This window comes from Anomaloglossus baeobatrachus, chromosome 4 (genome assembly GCF_048569485.1).
Source record: "Anomaloglossus baeobatrachus isolate aAnoBae1 chromosome 4, aAnoBae1.hap1, whole genome shotgun sequence".
Lineage (NCBI taxonomy): Eukaryota > Metazoa > Chordata > Amphibia > Anura > Aromobatidae > Anomaloglossus > Anomaloglossus baeobatrachus.
Window position 1 is genome coordinate 491302399 of NC_134356.1, and position 21334 is coordinate 491323732.

Below are 21334 nucleotides of genomic sequence, written 5' to 3' on the forward strand. Positions count from 1 at the left end.
TAAAAGTGACTAGTAATATTTTGTAGATCCTCCTTTTGCAAAAATCACAGCCTCTAGTCGCTTCCTGTAGCTTTTAATGAGTTCCTGGATGAAGGTATATTTGACCATTCCTGTTTACAAAACAATTCCAGTTCAGTTAAGTTTGATGGTCGCCGAGCATGGACAGCACGCTTCACATCATCCCACAGATGTTCAATGATATTCAGGTCTGGGGACTGGGATGGCCATTCCAGAACATTGTAATTGTTCCTCTGCATCAATGCCTGAGTAGATTTGGAGCGGTGTTTTGGATCATTGCCTTGCTGAAATATCCATCCCCTGTGTAACTTCAACTTCGTCACTGATTCTTGCACATTATTGTCAAGAATCTGCGGATAGTGAGTTGAATCCATGCGACCCTCAACTTTAACAAGATTCCCGGTGCCGGCATTGGCCACACAGCCCCAAAGCATGATGGAACCTCCACCAAATTTTACTGTGGGTAGCAAGTGCTTTTCTTGTAATGCCGTGTTTTTTTGCCTTCATGCATAACGCCTTTTTGTATGACCAAACAACTCAATCTTTGTTTCATCAGTCCACAGGACCTTCTTCCAAAATGTAACTGGCTTGTCCAAATGTGCTTTTGCATACCTCAGGCGACTCTGTTTGTGGCGTGCTTGCAGAAACGGCTTCTTTCGTATCACTCTCCCATACAGCTTCTCCTTGTGCAACGTGCGCTGTATTGTTGACCGATGCACATTGACACCATCTGCAGCAAAATGAAGCTGCAGGTCTTTGGAGGTGGTCTGTGGATTGTCCTTGACTGTTCTCACCATTCTTCTTCTCTGCCTTTGTAACGGGGTGCCAGGGGTGCCTCGGGGCTTGTAGTCGTGGCCCCTTTTTCTTTTACGGGTCACTCGGGATGATAAGCGCGCTGCCATTCGGCCCGCTGAGCCCTCACATAATCGGAAAGGGACTGACCTGGCAAGCGGCGCAGCCTCCGGAACGGTTCGTAGTTGACGGGTGGTTCTGGCGCCTCTGTTTCGGGTTTTGCCTCCTCAACCCCCGACGGGGGTGACGGGGTCGCTGAACGGGACGGCTGTGGACTGCCCACGACGATCACCGGGTGTGTGACCAGACTCTGGTGAATTGCCAACACCGCCGGTGTCCCCTTCTCTGGGTCAGCACTCAGTCCTGGCATGACTTCTGGCGATACCACCAGCGTGTTTCTCGGCCGGGAAATCTCAGCCAGCACCGGTCTCTGCTGTGTACGTCTCCGGTACTGACACTCTTCCCATCCGATCTCTTGCAGACCTTCCTGTAATGGCGCCGGGGACGGTGGAGATGCTGGGGAAGGTGGAGGCGGGCCTTCTTTTCCCGCTGTTGTATACGCTCCACCCCCAGTCTCACACATTAAATCGACCCAGCATAGGCGACTCTTCTTTTTCTCTGTACTGCCACCCTCTCCACATGTTTTCAGTAACATCTTAGGGCCAGCACCTCCCCTCTTTGGACGGCGTACTCTGTACTACTTTTTCTTCGCCGGCCAACTCAGGGTCTTTCGTTTGGCGCCAATTCTTCGCGCGCTCGCTGTACTCGTGAAGACGGCGGCCATCTTACCGCCGTCTTGTGCCTGGTCCAACGCCTTAGGCACCACTTGGTCTCCATCTTCTTGGATCGGGACCCCCTGCAGATAATCCGTATCCTGCCGACTACTCCACATGTAACGGGGTGCCAGGGGTGCCTCGGGGCTTGTAGTCGTGGCCCCTTTTTCTTTCAGGCCAACCCCCGGCTCCGCCGTCACTATTGGGACAGGGGATTGTTCTGTGGGGCAGAGTGTGGTGGAAAACAGCATACTTTCAGCCGCAGGAAGACTCTTCAGGCAGGGATCAGATAAACCAAACGACATCTTTATTGCACAGAGTTTCACAGACAGCTCAATGCACGGATTTTGTAGCGCACGGTCACAATTCCTGTCCGGGGAAATCTTTCCTTGTTGTCTCCTCTAGTGGGGATGTGCCCGGCTACTCCACTTCACCTAGGCTCCCACTCTGGCTAACACAGACTGGACCCACACCAATTCTGCTTCACCCTTGAGGACACTTCTTCTCTTCTTCCCTTCTTTCTTTCTTTCTTTCTGCCCACTCAGCTCCACACTCTGCCCCTGGCTGTTCCTTCTCCCCCGTCCCGGAATCAACTGCCTTTCACACACACACACTCTCTTCCCCCTAAGCTGCCGGCTCCTCCTCCCTCCTGCACAGTTTCTATGGGGACAGCCGTCCCACCCGGGCTCTAGGGGAAACCCACTAAAACAGTGCAATTGCAATAAAACATCAACATAAAACATCAACAGCGTTGTCTACCCCAGCGGGGGTATCTTCAGGGGGAAACACTGCACCTCTTTGTAAGGGGTCTGCCCACCCCTTACACCTTTCTGATATTTTTCTTGGCCTGCCACTTCTGGGCTTAACAAGAACTGTACCTGTGTTCTTCCATTTCCTTACTATGTTCCTCACAGTGGAAACTGACAGTTTAAATCTCTGAGACAACTTTTTGTATCCTTCCCCTGAACAACTATGTTGAATAATCTTTGTTTTCAGATCATTTGAGAGTTGTTTTGAGGAGCCCATGATGCCACTCTTCATAGGAGATTCAAATAGGAGAACTACTTGCAAGTGGCCACCTTAAATACCTTTTCTCATGCTTGGATTCACCTGCCTATGAAGTTCAAAGCTCAATGGGGTTACAAAACCAATTTAGTGCTTCAGGAAGTCAGTAAAAAGTAGTTAGGAGTGTTCAAAACAAGAAATTGATAAGGGTGCCCATACTTATGCACATGTCAAATTTTGTTTAAATGCGGATTGCACATGTTCTGTTAGTACAATAAACCTCATTTCAATTCAGAAATATTACTGAGTCCATCATTTATTAGATATATGAAACTGTAATAGCTGTTGCAAAAACCCAAATTGTTCTAAAGAACAAAGGTTAACATCTATAGGGGTGCCCAAACGTTTTCATATGACTGTATATATATATATATATATATATATATATATATATATATATATACTGTGTATGTATATAATTTTTTTCAGTTAAGCTAACATTAAACAGAAATACACTCTATACATTGTTAATGTGATAAATGACTATTCTAGCTTCAAACGTCTGTTTTTTAATGCAATATCTACATAGGTGTATAGAGGTTAAAGGTTAATTTCCAACAATCACCACTCCAGTGTTCTAATATTATATATTAGTATATTGTGTTTGCTAACTGTGTTAGAAGGCTAATGGATGCTTAGAAATACCTTGAAAACCCTTGTGCAAGTATGTTAGCACAGCTGAAAACAGTTTTGCTGATTAGGGAAGCTATAAAACTGACCTTCCTTTGAGCTAGTTGAGAATCTGGAGCATTACATTTGTTGGTTCCATTAAACTCTCAAAATGGCCAGAAAAATAGAACATTCATGTGGAACTCAACAGTCTAGTCTTCTTCTTGGAAATGAAGGAAATTCCATGTGAGAAATTGCCAAGAAACTGAAGATTTCCTACAACAGTGTGTACTACTCCCTTCAGAGGAGAGCACATACAGGCTCTAACCAGAGTAGAAAGAGAAGTGGGAGGCCCCACTGCACAACTAAGCAACAAGAAAAGTACATTAGAGTCTCTAGTTTCGACGCTTCACAGGTCCTCAACTCGCAGCTTCATTAAATTGTACCCGCAAAACACCAGTGTCAACGTCTACAGTGAAGAGGTGACTCCGGGATGCTGGCCTTCAGGGCAGAGTGGCAAAGAAAAAACCATACCTGAGACTGGCTAATAAAAGGAAAAGATTAATATGGGCAAAAGAACACAGACATTGGACAGAGGAAGATTGAAAAAAAACTGTTATGGACAGACGAATCGAGATTTGAGGTGTTTGGATCACACAGAAGAACATTTGTGAGAAGCAGAACAACTGAAAAGATGCTGTAAGAGTGCCTGACGCCATCTGTCAAGCATGGTGGAGGTACTGTGATGGTCTGGGGTTGCTTTGGTGCTGGTAAAATGGGAGATTTGTACAAGGCTATCACTCCATTTTGCAACGCCATGCCATAGCCTGTGGACAGCACTTCATTGGAGCCAATTTCATCCTACAACAGGACAATGACCCAAAGCACACATCCAAATTATTCATGAACTATTTAGGAAAGGAGCAGGCAGCTGGTATTCTATCTGTAATGGAGTGGCCAGCCCAGTCACCAGATCTCTACCCTATTGAGCTGTTGTGGACCGTATGGTACGCAAAGAGTGCCCATCAATCCAATCCAACTTGTGGGAGGGGGGAAGCATGGGGTGAAATATCTCCAGATTACCTCCGCAAATTAACAGCTAGAATGCCAAAGGTCTGCAAAGCTGTAATTGCTGCAAAGGGAGCATTCTTTGACGAAAGCAAAGTTTGAAGGAGAAAATTATTATTTCAAGTAAAAATCATTATTTCTAACCTAGTCAATGTCTGGACTATATTTTCTATTCATTATGCAACTCATTTGATAAATAAAAGTATGATTTTTCATGGAAAAGACAAAATTGTCTGGGTGACTCCAAACTTTTGAACTGTAGAATATATATATATATATATATATTCTATTATATTATATATATATTATATGATATATATCTATATAATGTATATATATATATATATACTGTATGAACGCCCCAAATTTTTTTTTTTGTAAAGTATAAAAAATGTATATAAATTGGGCATTGTCATTATCGTATGAAGCTGAAGAATAAAGTTAATAACAATAATTACACAGAGTAGTGAATGGTATTTAAAAATGACTTGTCTCTTGTTCAAAAAATAGAGAATTAAATAACTTGTAAAACTCCTTGATCTCCCCTGATTCTGACACTTTATTTCCATGTTGTGCTGCATCACTCCATTGTAGGTATATTCACATTATTTGCTTTTATAGTCCAGTATGTTAAAGGCCCAGTCACACTACACAACTTACCAGCAATCCCAACAACGATACAACCTGATAGGGATCGCTGGTAAGTTGCTAGGAGGTCGCTGGTGAGATGTCACACTAAGCGACGCTCCAGCGATCCCACCAGCAACCTGACCTGGCAGAGATCGCTGGAGCATCGCTACACGTGGAAGCATGCTGCGCTTGGTAACTAAGGTAAATATCGGGTAACCAACCCGATATTTATCTTGATTACCAGCGCACACCGCTTAGCGCTGGCTCCCTGCACACCTAGCCACAGTACACATGGGGTTAATTACCCAATGTGTACTGCAGCTACATGTGCAGAGAGCAGGGAGCCGCGCACACTGCTTAGCGCTGGCTCCCTCCACTCCTAGCTACAGTAAACATGGGGTTAATTACCCGATGTGTACTGCAGCTACATGTGCACAGAGCAGGAGCCGGCACTGACAGCTGAGAGCGGAGGATGCTGGTAACGAAGGTAAATATCGGGTAACCAAGGAAAGGGTTTCTTGGTTACCCGATATATACATTGGTTACCAGCGTCCCCAGAAGCCGGCTCCTGCTGCCTGCACATTTAGTTGTTGCTCTGTCGCTGTCACACACAGCGATCTGTGCTTCACAGCGCGAGAGCAACAACTAAAAAATGGCCCAGGACATTCAGCAACAACCAACGACCTCACAGCAGGGGCCAGGTTGTTGCTGGATGTCACACACAGCAACATCGCTAGCAAGTTGTGCATCAGCAGCGATGTTGCTAGCGATGTTGCTTAGTGTGACGGTACCTTAACTCTCTGCTTCCAGACCAACTAGGTGTTTCAGCAGAGTACTCTCTGAAGACGTGTACTTTCATCTCTCGGCAGTGGATCTAACCATATCAGTGTAATGCCTGATTGGAGCCACAGACTCAGACTGGCTGTAAGGGGAGTCTAGAGAAAAGCCGCTCACAAAGCAGGACCCCAAGAACTCTGCAACCCTTTAACCCCTATACAGGAATTTGGAATTACACAGAACCCCAGAGATCACTACCTGTGGTAGGCTGTAGTCTGTGGTCGTCAGTCAGGGTCAAAAACCAGGAGATGCAAAACAGGAACCGAATCGGCAGGCAAGGGCGTAGTGAGGAGACAAAGCAGAGGTCAAATCCGGAACTGGCAGCAAGGTACAAAACAACAGGCAGGAGGGTAGTCAAAAAACAAGCAAAGGTCAGCGCACAGGAATCAACATACAAACCGCACATGAGCCAGGAGTACAGAACTATCTCTGGCAGTGGTCATGTGACAGGAGGGGGAATAAGAAGGGTGTGGTGTCTTCCCATTGGCTGCAGGTGAATATTGGCAACTTCAGCTGGAAGACACACACGCCACCTACAGTCAGCCAGTGGTACTGCAGGTTCCAGGGAAACCCAGCCTAGTGGATGAGCGGAGCCTGTGCTCCGCAGAGCCAAGGGCACCGACTCCTCTCCCATCACCAGCACTATCCATGGTGGGAACATGGCATCTGGCGATCGGAGCAGAAGTTGCAGGAGCAGGCTCCGGTGGGGACGTGACAATCAGGCACTGCTGAGCTGTGAAAATAGCAGTGTCCATTGAGGCAGTGGTAAAAGCTCACACAGTCTCTGAAACTGCTGCACTGTCAAGTTGCATTTGTCAGTATATGGGAGGGACAGGTGGAAATGCTCACCCCCAGAGGGAACTCAGAATAAATGCCCAGTTGAATTACATGCAAAAATTTCACATACTGCGCTCCAAAAGCAAAATACTGTATGTGAAAATCTCTGCAGTGGAGCAACAGAGCACAAAATAGAAGTAATCAGGAGCGCACAGGGATTTTTACAAGATTTTTTAATGAAAGACACATAGTTGATACATCTTTTGTACATTCTACATCTAAAATAATGTAATTAAAATAATCAAAAGGTATCAAACAATGATAGCACTGAAAACTGTATCTTGTCATTCCAAAAACAAGTTGTCATACTGCTCCATTGATGGAAAATTGTAAAATGTACGTCTCTCAGAACATGGTGACACAAAATACAAAAGCTGTAAAATAGAAACTATGTAAATTTGGCATTGCCATAGTTGTGCTGACTGACAGAATAAACTTAGCCCTTTATTTGTCCAGAATGTGAATAGCAGTAAATTAAAAACTTAAAAAAAATAACAGTTTTTCTATTTCTCCCATTAAAAAAGTTAATGAAAGTTAAGTAAAAAGGAATATGTACCGTAAAAGGTTGCCACTAACACATACAACTCATTCTGTGCATGGTTGATAAGTTATTTTAACTGAACAACTAGAGTTGAGCGGATTGGCTATAATCCGGGTCCGACGGATCCGGATCAGGTTGCCGCCGAAGCCCGGAATCCACGCCTATGTAAATGAATGGGGAGTCGGATCCGGGACGAGAGAGAGAGCGAGAGAGAGAGAGCGAGAGAGAGAGAGCGAGAGAGAAAAAAAAAAAAAAAAAATCCGGGTCCGCTCAACACTATTAACAACCCCTTTTTAAGAGTTAATAGCTAAACAGTGAACTGTATTTAGAGGTTTCCCATCCATATAAGACAGATATGTAACCTATTCTGTAGGGATATGTAGCTTTATTTCATTCCTGAGATCAGTGTCTCCAAAGCAAATGTTTAAATAAGGCTATATTAATTGGTAGGTCTTTTATAATCTAAATATTCAATGAGTACCTCGTGCTTTCCCAAAAGGTAGGCCACCACACAAATATATCTCACCTCGGCCAAACGTTACTGCCCATTGATATAGAGATCTGAAAGACCTCTTGGTCAAAACTAACTATAATCCTTTGCAATCCAAGACACTGTTTGGTAGCAGGCGTACCAGATGGGGTACATTCTGTGTGGTAAATGTGTAGTGTTCCTCAGCATTGAGTGTGCTACTAACTTCACAGACTCAACTGGCACAAAAGAATATCTAACTACCCAACAATATCACTTGTACCAGTCGTGCTGTCTTATACTATGCTTTGCGCTCTTGCCCCAAAGTGTATGTTGGGCTCACAATCCTTGAATTGAAAACTAGAACATAGGCAGAACATTGAGAACAATCGAGAAGCAACTGGGCTAGACTCTCTCAAAACCATACCACCTCAATTTAAAACGTTTCAGAATTGTGACTTTTCACTTCATAGTCGAATCACTGATTGTGTTCACACCGGGAAGCAAGCGGATTTGGGCCTTATATACTACCATATGTATCTTTCTGGTCTAAAACAAACAAATAGCTTCTCTATATTTCTCTCATCGATTCTCAACAGTTGTCTCATTTTACCTTTTGTTCCTTAGTAGTTGTCCTCTCTTTTATATTGTTTTTAACATGCTGTTACCTTTACATATTAAGTTTTTTTATTTTTATTTTTGTGAATCTTGGTTACGACAAATGACGCCTATCTTTTTGGAAGACTCACACCTCCAGTTTTTATTTAGTGTTCCCCAACTCCTGGCCTCAAGTCAAGAGTCACCAACAGGGTATGTTTTCAGGATTTCCTTAGTATTGCTCAGGTGATAATCTAATTAACTTTCAAAACCTAGGGAATACTAAGGAAATCCTGAAAACATACCCTGTTAGTGAGTCTTGAGGACTGATTTGGGGAACGCTGGTATAATAGGTCATTGTTACTAATACTTTACCCTCTTTTTTTCCCACAGTTTTCATCTTTACTGTACGTGGCCATGTTTTGGTTTGTTGGTATGATATTCTTTACATTCATCACTACATATACTAATTTTTCATTCATCATATATATATATATACGCACAGTATATATATATATATATATATATATATATATATATATATATATATTATCCCTATCTCCATTCTCCATTTTCTTCATTAGGATACATTCCCACGATAATCATTCGGTGAGTCTTTGATGTTGCAGACTTTCTGCACCTGTTAGGTAAATCAGGTTGCTTACATTTCGCTGATTGCGCTTTCTTACATGTGTTTTTGTCTTATTTTTGATGTTGCAATTTTTGTCTCTTTTTAGTATGATAAGTTGTAATTGATTTGTTTTTCATAATCCATTGTATTTGGCTTTGATAAAACTTTATTGATAAAGTCGTGTGCGGATTATGTTTGTTTCTTACCTGTGAATTTTCTGCATGTAATGCAATTCTATGGAGAAAAGCCAAATTGACATGTTGTGGATTTCACACACACCACAGGTCAGTCAACGCTGCATAAAAAAGAATCACAGTGTGCATGAGATTCTATACATCTCCTCCAGTTGCTGGAACTGTACGACACTGCATCAAAATTTCACCAATATCTTATCATAGGAACTTAACTTTAAAGGGAATATGGCACCAGTAATTTGCTACACAAAAGCGACATGATGTAAGGGCAAACACCCTGAATCCAACGATGTGTCACTTACTTTCCTGGTTGCTGCAGTTTCGATTAAAAAAACTGTATCTGCTGCAGATCTAGCAGTTCTCAGAATGCTCAGCCCTATATAACCATGCCCACACCACTGACTGTTGTTTTTTTTGTCCACTGTGCATGAGCAGAAAGCCGCCAAGCAGTGGTGGGGGCTTTGTTGGACTACCTGATAGCGGGCCAAGTAGACATCTCTTCAACTGATAAAACAATGATTTATAAATACGACAGCAAGCAGACCAATAAGTGACACATTACTGGAATCAGAGACTCTGCCCCTATATTATGTGATTTTTAGATAAAGTAGAAAAAACCTGGTAGCAGATTCCCTTGAATTGCACATTTATTCTATTATTTTTTTTAATAACAATGCACGTATGAATTTATTCTCATTTGTGTTGTTACTTTATTTATTTATTATCTATGTACAGGTTGCACCATCACATTTCTTTTGATTAATTCATTTTGCATATCAAATCCATCAGTAGTACTTACCACTTGTTTTTCATGTTTACTACTATTCTTATATACCATTCCTGGTTACTTCCCATCAGTTTTAGATATCATACATTTTATTTCATTTTCTGTATATGGCACTATATCTGTGAATTAATTTATATCTTGCAATATTCAGATATGAATTTCCTGTGCAGTCACTGGTCTTTCATATAATGACTTTCTTCAGGTCGTGTGGTAATCATGTTCCTTTTTCTTTTCATATCCTGGTTCACATCTGCATTTTTTCAATGCTGTTTCCCCTCCTGAACTGACATTGTGGTAATGGTTGTCAGACACAATTCGTAGCCTATTGACCGTGCAGTGACATCACAGTGCGGTCTTTGCATGGCGTTGTGCGGTTCAATGCTACCTTATTTTTCAGCGCACTCCATTATACATGTAAAGGCACGCACCCTCTACACCAGGGGTGGGCAATTAATTTTCCCATGGGGCCGCATGAGAAATTGGGATGGTTTTAGAGGGTCGGACTAATATAATTAGCTCAGTTCTACCCAATACTGTATACAGTATATATACTATCCCTTCATAAACAAACAGTAAGTTAAACAATACAAAGATATAATGAAAATGTGGGGGGCATACACATTACTGGGGTTAATGGGGGGGCATACACATTACTGAGATCAGTGGGGGGGCATACACATTACTGGGATAAGCCAGGGGGCATAGACATTACTGGGGTCAGCGAGGGGGCATAAACATTAATGGGGTCAGTGGGGGGGCATAGACATTACTGGGGTTAGTGGGGGGCATAAACATTACTGGGGTCAGCGGGGGGGCATAGACATTAATGGGGTCAGTGGGGGGGCATAGACATTAATAAGGTCAGTGGTGGGGAGGCATAGACATTACTGGGGTCAGTGGGGGGCATAAGGGTCAGTGGGGGGAATAGACATTATTGGGGTCAGTGGGGGGCATACACATTACTGGGGTCAGTGGGGGGCATACACATTACTGGGGTCAGTAAGTGGCAGACATTACTTGGGTCAGTGGGCGACATACACATTACTGGGGTCAGTAAGTGGCATAGAAATTACTGGGGTCAGTAGGGGGCATATACATTACTGGGGCCTGTGGAGCATACATACTGGCCCTGGTGGCCTGTGGAGCATACGTACTGGCCACCAGCATACATACTGGCCCTGGTGGCCAGTGGAGCATACATACTGACAGTGGTAGCCAGTGGGGCATACATACTGACAGTGGTGGCCAGTGGAGCATATATACTGACAGTGGTGGCCAGTGGGGCATACATACTGACAGTGGTGGCCAGTGGAGCATACATACTAACAGTGGTGGCCAGTGGAGCATACATACTGACAGTGGTGGCCAGTGGGGCATGCATACTGACAGTGGTGACCAGTGGGGCATGCATACTGACAGTGGTGGCCAGTGGGGCATTACATGCTGACAGTGGTGGCCAGTGAGGCATTACATACTGACAGTGGTGGCTAGTGGGCATGCATACTGACAGTGGTGGCCAGTGGGGCATACATACTGACAGTGGTGGCTAGTGGGCATGCATACTGACAGTGGTGGTTAGTGGGGTATGCATACTGACAGTGGTGGCCAGTGGGGCATACATACTGACAGTGGTGGCCAGTGGAGCATACATACTGGCCCTGGGGATGCTGAGGGCACAGGCAGGTAGCACTGAGGGCTCCTCTGGCTGCCTTCTCTGAGTCCCCTGTGTGTCTGCTTCCTCTACTGCAGGCACAGGGGGACCTGAGAAGACACAAGGGCTGCTCCCCCCTCCTGCAGGCACTTTGCACTCTCCTCTTGCACTCACACTGCACTCTCCCTGCTGCTACTGGTGCACATTACCTCAGTTTGTAGAACAAACGTTTTTGAAGTGGCCGCTGTGGAGATGAGCCTGTCACGTGAGGATCCCTGGGTAGAAGGGGCAGGCAAAGGGGCGTGGCCGGCATCGACAGAGCAAAAGGAGGGGACAAGGGAGGCATCCGAGGAGTATGTGTGTCAAGCATTGAGGGGGCGTGAACGACAGCAAAAGGGGGCATGGATAACAGCATAGATGCCATAGAAGGCATCTAGAGTGTGTGATCAGCATCCAGAGGGGGCATGACTGGCAGCAAGAGGGAGCGTAACCGGCAGAGTGGGGGCGTGGCAGCTGCGTAACACTGCACTGTGCGGGATACATAGGCCCCGGCAGTGAGAGCGGAGCTGTGGCATAAAATCGTAGTTCAGGCCACGCCTCCAACTCTCAGCAAGACTGGTGGGCCGGTCACAGACAGTAGGCGGGCCGGATCCGGCCCGCGGGCCACCCCTTGACCAGGTCTGCTCTACACCATACACAATATGGGCAACATCCATGTAATTATGATTTTACAAATCTTGTTTTCACATTGAATATATGGTACTATTTCAGGTGTCTGCAGGCAAAGCCTGTGCCAAAACACAGTGGCGACATCCAAGATGGAGGGGTATATAGCAGGTCAGTCTGTTGTAGTCCTCATATTTTTTTGGAAATAAGTGCGCTCTTGCTAATATTACCTACTTTTCTTTCTTGTATATTGTATGGCTTAATGATTTGACTGTAAATATCTTATTTGATTGTATGTACAATTAAACTAGTACAAGTCTATCTGTATTTTTGATATTCTATATTTTGCATACCTTAAGGTTGTTCATCGTTCCCGAGGCAGCAAACGTCGCTCCGTGTGACACCCCGGGAACGATGAACTGCAGCTTACCTGCGGCAACATGCAATGCGGAAGGAAGGAGGTGGGTGGGATGTTTACGTCCCGCTCATCTCCGCCCCTCGGCTTCTATTGGACGCCTGCCGTGTGACATCGCTGTGACGCCGCACGAACCTCCCCCTTAGAAAGGAGGCGTTTCGCCGGCCAGATCGACGCCGCAGGGCAGGTAAGTGCGTGTGACGGGGTTAAGCAAGGTTGTGCGGCGCGGACAGCGATTTGCCCGTGCCGCACAACCGACGGGTGAGGGTACGATCGCTTGTAATCTCTCTAGCGAGATCGCAGCGTGTAGCCCACTTTACTCTTGTACTCTTCCTTCAATTGATGGTATTCAGACTTATACCTATGTCTGCCCTCAATTGCTAGCTATTCTTTGTAATACATCTGTCCTTAACATGCCATGATGGCGCCCCACACTCTGTGACGCATTTTTAATTGTTTTTAATTCTATATACTGATTGTCACGATTTGACTGCAGGTGTAAGCCTTGTCATGGGAGGACTCACCGCGAGCGGTGTGACAGAGCGGGAACATCAGGGTAGTGTCACTCCAGGGGAGGTGAAGATCCCTGGAGAGCGATGCAACACACAAGGTATAGCTCTTGTGCTAGAGACAGGTGAACATGGTCACCTCCTAGCACTCACCTTGGGCTGAATCCTCCACTCCCTAGCATTCCTTGATGGGTCCTTCCCTTGGTGCGCCGATCATGTGCCTAGGCCCTCGCCGACCCTAAACTTACCCTGGCTAGGGAAAGCCAGCAGCTACTACTATAAAACAACATGTGATAGGTAAGACATATGGGTCTGGAAAGACACAACTAAGAACTCTTTAAGGTTTCTTCAGTAACAAACTTTGCAGCTGCAATAGAAACAACACCAAAGCTTTGTAGCGATATGCTCTTTCTCAACATGGTCAGCATAAGTATGAGCTATAACCAGCATAGGAAGAAGGGAGGAGTGGATAGTTATAGTAAAAGGGAGTAGCTGCAGCTACACCTACCTGTTAAATCACTGCAAGATAGTAATAAATCTTAACACCTTCAGTACCATATGTAATTAAATATGCCCAAACTTAATGTAAATGATGAAGGGTCACGAAAATGGATCTGCGATCAACAATGTGCTGCCATCTTCTATTCCAAGATCGCATCCAGATCACATCAGACTGTGACACTGATAAAGATATTATGAATACTTCTATAACTAATTGTGTCTTTGCTGTTAGTACTATTATATTCCTTATAAGTCCATTACTTCCAAATTTTGTAATTTCCCTAACATAAGAGTAATAGTGGCGGCCAGATAATTATATTTACTATTACCTATTGTATTTTGACCAGCTCTACCCTCACCTACTGTATCCTCACCCATCCCTCGTAGACTGTGAGCCCTCGCGGGCAGGGACCTCTCTCCTCCTGTACCAGTCTGTGCCTTGTAATGTTTATGATTATGTGACGCCCTGACATCGCAAGTAGTCACACAATAGGCCCCCGCATAACACCTTCCCTCACCTAGGTTACATACAGCCGACCTGAAAACCTAGCCACCCCCCTCAGGGCAAGACGGGCACACCAGTGGGCGGGGCCAGGCGGTTAGGAAACGCCCACCTAGGGGTCTATACAGCCTGGGGTGGGAAAACAGGCAGATCAGATTAGATTAAGTCTGGAGTTCAAGTTGAGAGGAGTGGAGGCTGGGGCTAGGTGTAACTCTAGCGGAGGTGAAGCTCAAGTTGACAGGCGTCAGGGTCGGAGCCCTGGTACCTTGGCTAGGTGGCAGACAGTGGTCTCCGTTAGCAGGCGACGGGAAGACGGCAGCCGGAGATCCGAGGTGGACCGGGACAGAGCTGGAGCCCGCCGGTACCGACACCGGAGAACCGACATGGAAACCATGCACAGAGGGGGTACTTGGACCCTGAAGCCAGGACCGGAACCAACGGCCTAGCTAATTAACCAATTGAGGGCAGGATTTTAGGTCCTGTCCCAACCAAAGTCCCAAAAGCAGACAACCACCCACAGAGAGGGATAGGGCAACTGCCAGGGCCCGATAGATCCCACGGGTCAGCGTCAGTGGGCACGGCTCCTCAGATACGCAACAAGCCGGGAGCGGACTCCCGTGTTCCATACCGGGAAGTCCAACACAAGCAAACACAGTGCAGAGGGAAAAGACGGCGACCACCAGCCCGGGTGGGGGACCAGAGTACAACCGGCCGTGGCGGCCGGCCACCAGCACCTTGGTTTACCAAAAGACTTGTGTGATTTATTCAACTGTGAGTAACCAAACATCCCCTGGTACGTCTGGCCGCGCAGGCCCCTGCCATCACCATTCCCTGCACAGAGCCACTGGGCCCCGGGGCAACCATCCCTACCCACGAAGGGGTTAACATCCAGCTGCCATTACATCTCCCCCGGGGTGTCCCACAACAGCAGCGGTGGTGCCACCTTTCACCACACACCGTGGGTGGCGTCACGAACTGAATACGGCCAAGTCCATTCAACTACATCCCTCTTTTCATTTGGCGTGTCTGCGTGACCCCCGGGTCCGGAGGATCCCTCGAGCAACACAGCGGGTCCAGATCCGAGCAGCCCGGATGCTACAGGCATGGGGGCGGCACAATTATTGTACCTGTCCCTATTTTGTATACCCCTTTCACATGTAAAGCGTCATGGAATAAATGGCGCTATAATAATTATTAATAATAATAATTAATAATAATAATATTTACTACTACAATATTTCTTTGGCTTTCTATACATCTGTTGCTTTTGACTTCAAGAATAATCTAATCACAAGGTATGCTTATTTTTTTACATTGAAGCCAATAGAGGAGGTTCGTCACTACAAGTCTCTACAATAGCATATGTCATTTAGTAGCATATACAAAAAAAGAGGTTTTACATACTTGTTCATTCGGCATAGTTGGTTGCAGATATGAATTACAGCACTTCTTAATACCAGAAAGAGTTAATAAAATGATTATCACAGGTGGACAGTTACAAAGTATGACAGGATTTACATGTTCCAGTCTGAAAATGTAAACAAAAAAAAATTGTATAATAGTATGAGAATGTGTAATGTCGGAGTTCCCCATACTTGTTAGTAATATGTGTTCTGCAGTTATCTTATAAGCTTATCATCTAGACATTATTGCACCACTTGCCTGATCTATGCACTCTCTAAGGCCTCTGACACACTCACGTGAAAATCACGCACGTGCTGCGAGACACGTATTTACCCTGCGTGTAGCGTGTAGGTAAGTACGTGTCTCTGGTACGTGCGGGCCACGTGTGTTCTCCGTGTGCTATCCGCGATAACACATGGAGAACCGGTAATTTGCATACTCACGTGGACCTTCCTGCTGTCCGTGGTGCTGATCTTCGGTCTCCCGCCCTGCCGTCTCCCCGCTGCTGCCGGCCGCAGTGAAGTGAATATTAAATGAGCATAATGAGCGGCGGTCGGCAGCAAGTTACAGCAGCGGCAGAGACAGGAGGGCTGGAGAAGGTGAGTAACGATTTTTTTTTTTTTACTCTGACATGTGTGTTTTCTCCGGCGCGTGTCACACGGGACTGCATCCACACTACATCCGTGTGGTACGGGTGCGGGCCGTGTGTTACCCGTGATGCCGGAGCAACACGGACATGTCAGCGTTTTTAACACACGGAGACACGTAAGTACGGAACGGACACACGTTCCGTTCCAAAATACTTACGTGTCTCCTAACCATAGGGATTACCTAGGTCCCCGTGTGCACGTCTCTCTGGTCCGTGTAAAAAATGGCACATATGGACCGGCGGCACGTGAGTGTGTCGGAGGCCTAAAGCTGCAATATGAGGCTCCTATGGCCCTGCAGCATTAGAGGAGCACAGTGGAACTGAAGCTGGTCAGGATCAGGATCCAACATTTTATTCTTGTATTCTGGCCAGTTTCAGTGCATACAACCTTAATAGAAAAGAGCTTGTAAGCTCTGAGCACATTCCCCTAGGCAAGGAGCTGCCAGCAGTAAAATTCTAAGGGCAAGATATATTGGCGTCTTTCTCAAATTTGAATATGCTGTAAATTAGTTCCTTTTTTTACAAGCAGTTTTCTTTCATAGTTATCCTTTAGAGTTCGCTCACGCTTGTGCATATAAATAAAAAAATCGGATTGCATTCAGACTAATGTTTTTCAACGAGACATTGCTGATCTGGGACTTTTTTCCTCAGCTGTGTTCGGCCTGAAGAAAATATCGCAGCATAACGTGCTGCGTATAGTCATGTAAACCAGCAGAGACTCGCCAATGAAAGTCAAAAAAGGACATCATATGAACATCATATGCCGCTCTATTGTAATGGATGTTACCATTCTGTCGCATAGAACACTGTACATGGTCCTGTAAATGATTGTTGAATAATAGCTGCTGAGAAAAAAACGCATGGCATACGGATTCTAGGCAAAAAAAATAAAATTGTACACTCGTATAGCACTCGCATGATATGTACTTTTCCAGATGAGAATGGAATCAATTTTTTATATGCAAATGTGAGCGAACCCTTGAGATAAGAAAAGTTCTTTTACCCCTTCACACCAGGGCGATTTTCTTTTGTTAGTTTTTTCCTCCCCTTCTTCCAAGAGCCATAACTTTTTTATTTTTCCGTCAATATAGCTTGTTTTTTTGTGGGATGAGTTGTACTTTTGAACAACATCATTCATTTTTGCCCTATACTGTACTGGAAAACGGGGAAAACAATCCAAGTTTGGTGAAATTGCAAAAAAAAGTGCAATTGCACGAAGGTTTTTGTTTTTTTAATTTATCATGTTCACTATTTTGAAAAACTGACCTGGCATTTTGATTCCCCACATCAGTACAAGTTCGTAGATCCCAAACATGTATACTTTTACTTTTATCTAAGTGGTGAAAAAAAAATCTGGAGTTTGTAAAAAAAAACCAAAAAACGCTTTTGTCGCCATTTTCCAAAACACATAGTGTTCTAATTTTTCGGGATCTGGGGCTCAGTGACAGCTTATTTTTTGAGTCTGAAGCTCGTGTTTTTAATTATACCATTTTTGGATAGATGCGATGTTTTGAACGCCTGTTATTGCATTTTAATGCAAAGTTGCAGAGACCCAAAAAACGTAATTTTGGCGTTTGGAAATTTTTTCTCACTGCGCCATGTTCCGATCAGATTAATTGAGATTAAATTTTGATATCTCGGACATTTCTCAACATTGCTATATGAAATGTGTGTATTTTTTGTTATTATTATTAATATTGTTTTATTTTCAATGGGGTAAAACGGGGTAATTTTGAACTTTTAGGCTTTTTTATGTTTTAATATTTTTTTAAATCTTTTTTTGCTGTATTTGTCGTTTTATCTAGTCCCCCTACGGTGCCATATGCCTGCACTGTCCGATCGCTTCTCCTGTCATCAGGTGAAATGCTGTGTTACTGTGAGTGTCATCACTCTGCCAGCTTTCACAGGAAGTGAGTCATGACAGCAACAGGGGTCATCATCTGACCCCGTGCTGCCATGCCAACACATTGGTGCTCCATAATCTCATCACAGGGCCGCCGATGTCTGCGAGGGACTGCGCAAACCCCTCCGGAGTGTATTAGATTGCGCTGTCAGAAATTGACAGCACAATCTAAGGGGTTAAAAGGTATGGGTGGATCTGCAGACATGTGAGGGAATTACCACGGGCTTGGTAACGAGACAAACACGGCCAAGAATGTACATCCTTTGTCGTGAAGGGGTTAAAAGGGTCTTTCCCAAGAACAAAGTTAATTGTAAATTTTATTTTAATCAATAGATTTTGGAATAATAATAATTTCAACAACTTGATGTGTTTAAAAAAAATGTTCCTGTTCTGAGATAATCTTATACTGTATATGTGCCACTGCTGTGTACTTTGTAATGGAATATGCTTTGGTCATACCACATCTTCTGGGATGGGGAGAATGCAAAAGTGTATAAAGATATTACAACACAGGATAATAGATGATTCTTTTTGTGAGGTAATACATTTCTCTGCCTGTTTTTAAAAAATGGTTTACCTCAAAAAAATAATTATTTGCCATCTCGTGCTGTATTCTCTATATACTCTTTTTTTACTTTCTCCCCACGACCCAGGAGATGTGGTATGATCAGACCATGTTCCTGTGTGGTCAAACATGGCCATTACACAGTACTTAGCAGCAGGGCTGCCATCAGGGCATGACAACCATGACTGGTTTATGGGGCCCGGTGAAAAGGGGGACCCGGCCAGGCCCAGGGTAATTACTTGGCTTTATTAAGCCCAAGGCTGGGCCTCCCTCTTCACTGGGCTCCAGTCACAGCTGCAACAGAGGGGCCCGGCTGTGTCGCTTCAGCCACTGCACACAGCTAATTTACATGTGAAGCCCTTCTAGGGCATTGCATGCAAATTAGCCATGTGGCAGAAGCAAGTTAGTGGAGCAGTGTAGGCGCCAACGCGTCATCCTATTGCCCAGCGTGCAGCAGCATGATGAGGTCATCATTCTGCGACCTCACCACACTGCTGCTAGCAACACAGAGCCGCGGAGGACGAGGTGTCCAGCGGTTAAATGTAAGCGGTTTGTGAGCTGAAGATCGCTGGATGTTGTGGGGGAGCCTGTGGACCCTAGTCCCTAGCTGTATGTGTGTCGGAGGGCACACATACAGCTGAAATGCATCGTGGCTCAGAGAGGACGCCGCACAATGTGAGAGCCAGGGAGGGTGAGCAAAATGCTTTGTTTTGTTTTTTTTTTCTTTTAGCTGTAGACAAATATACCAGGAGAGGCCCAAGAAGGGGACATATATACAAGAAGGAGGACATATATACCAAGAAGGGGACAAAAACCATCATAGGGATATATATATATATATATATATATATATTCACCAGCAGGGATCCAAGATGGGGACATATATACTAGAAAGGGCACAAATAACCCACGATGGGAGACATATATACCAGGAGGATATTATACAGGGGGGCAGTGTGTGTGGGGATGTTATACAGAGAAGCAGTGTGTGGGGGGATATTGTACAGAGAGGCAGTGCATGTGGAAGAGATATACAGGGGACATTGTGGAAGGCTTGAGGGGTGGAGGCAGAGCTGGGGTGGAGCCTCGAGGGGGCTCGAAATTTTTATGGGGCCCCAAAATTCCTAGTAGCAGCCCTGAATATCAGAGACACATGTATAAGATTATCACAGAACATTTTTTTTAAACACATCAAATTGTGGAAATTATTATTATTCCAAAGATCTGTTGCTTAAAATCAACTTTGGCTGTGCGAAAATCTCTTTATTACATATAGTGGTTAATGAATATACAAATGAAAATTCACATTTTTCTTAATGATCACTGCATTTATTACATTTATTGTTACTGTATACATAGGGTGTCCCGTGTTATATATAAGCACATTTATACATCATCATTTCACTATATTCGTGCAGACTCTTGTGTTACATACATACATATAAATATACAACATAGTCAGTTCGGCCACATTTGTTGTCCCAGTTCACTATGTGCAGCCATATTGTACAGGGCTGACCCAGCACTATGTTATACAGGCAGTTTTCATTCAATATGGACCTCTGGGTGTGAATTCTCCACTTAATCTACAATAGAGTTGAAGGACATCTAAATGTTTCCATCCCCTACAGTATATGTATGGATGCATTCATGTGCAAAGGATGCTTTCATAAAAGTGGTGTACAGCACTAGATAATAGAACTTTAAAGGGGCCTCCAGAGATCTCCAAATTTATAGACATTTGCCAGTCAAGATATTAGAAATTTCATGTGTCTTATAATAATATATTATCTACTAAACAACACACAAAACACTAACAACTCACTAACACAATGATAAATGTGCGCAGCACATGATACACATAGAAATATTTTACCTTTTCAGTAGATTCTAATATAATAAATATCCTGGGAAGTGAGGTGAAAAGTTAAACCATCTGCTTGTCAGAAATAGAAGTGAACTAATGGCAGGGAAAGGTGGTGAAGCTATGATATGGGCAGTCTGTACAGCTGTCACCGAGGTAGTAATTCAACCTATGAATAATTAATTAAAAGAAAGAAACAGGCTATAATCTATATTAGTTATTCCCAGCCTCAGGGCCAGGAGAAGGTATTTTGTTGGTGCCCCAGGCAGATGAAGCCAATGGAGCCGTCCCACCCTTCAGCCCCCAAACAAAGGAATGGGTCAGAGACTAACGAATCCCCTTTACCTCCAATGCATCAGGTAACAATCTTCAACGACCACTTCCATTAGAGTCGTTACCTTTTTCACCAAAAAATACCAACAAAAGTAAAAAAACAAAAAAAGTGGTGTACTCAAGGGAGAGGCTCAACAGAGAGTGCAATTTCAAAGTTAAATATAGAATCATTCATTGTTTGCAGTCTATTTATACAATACAAAGGACAAATAGCAATGTTCACCCCTAACATCCTATATTTTAAATATCAGACCTAAGGATAGTCATGAAAACTAATACAACTTAAATTTAAAGGGAGCCTTTGGGTTTCAATTAAGGTGTCCAGTATTTAGCGGATACCTGTCACGGTGATGCGAGAGAGCAGGGGATCCTAGACTAGCCCTCAGACTAGGAGGGCCCTAGCTATCTCTAATCTCAGAGTTACCTCTGAAGGTGAGGATGTCTGATCCGCCAGCCTGACCCTGCTTCTGACCAGCCCTTATCTTATACCCCCCTTTCTCCCTACCCCAGGGGAGGGCCGGGAC

The 21334-nt window shown here is 44.4% G+C and overlaps 1 protein-coding gene across 1 annotated transcript in view; it reads right to left on the minus strand.

The window, feature by feature from the left end:
• MAPK6 (mitogen-activated protein kinase 6) overlaps window positions 1-20551 on the minus strand; it is a 103414-nt gene extending 82863 nt beyond the window's left edge. The window contains exons 1-2 of the mRNA XM_075345784.1: window positions 20490-20551; window positions 15497-15620 (exon numbers count right to left, since the gene is read on the minus strand). The gene's annotated coding sequence lies outside the window, so the exon portion shown is untranslated. The remainder of the gene's footprint in view (window positions 1-15496; window positions 15621-20489) is intronic.
• Between the last annotated feature and the right edge of the window lie 783 nt (window positions 20552-21334).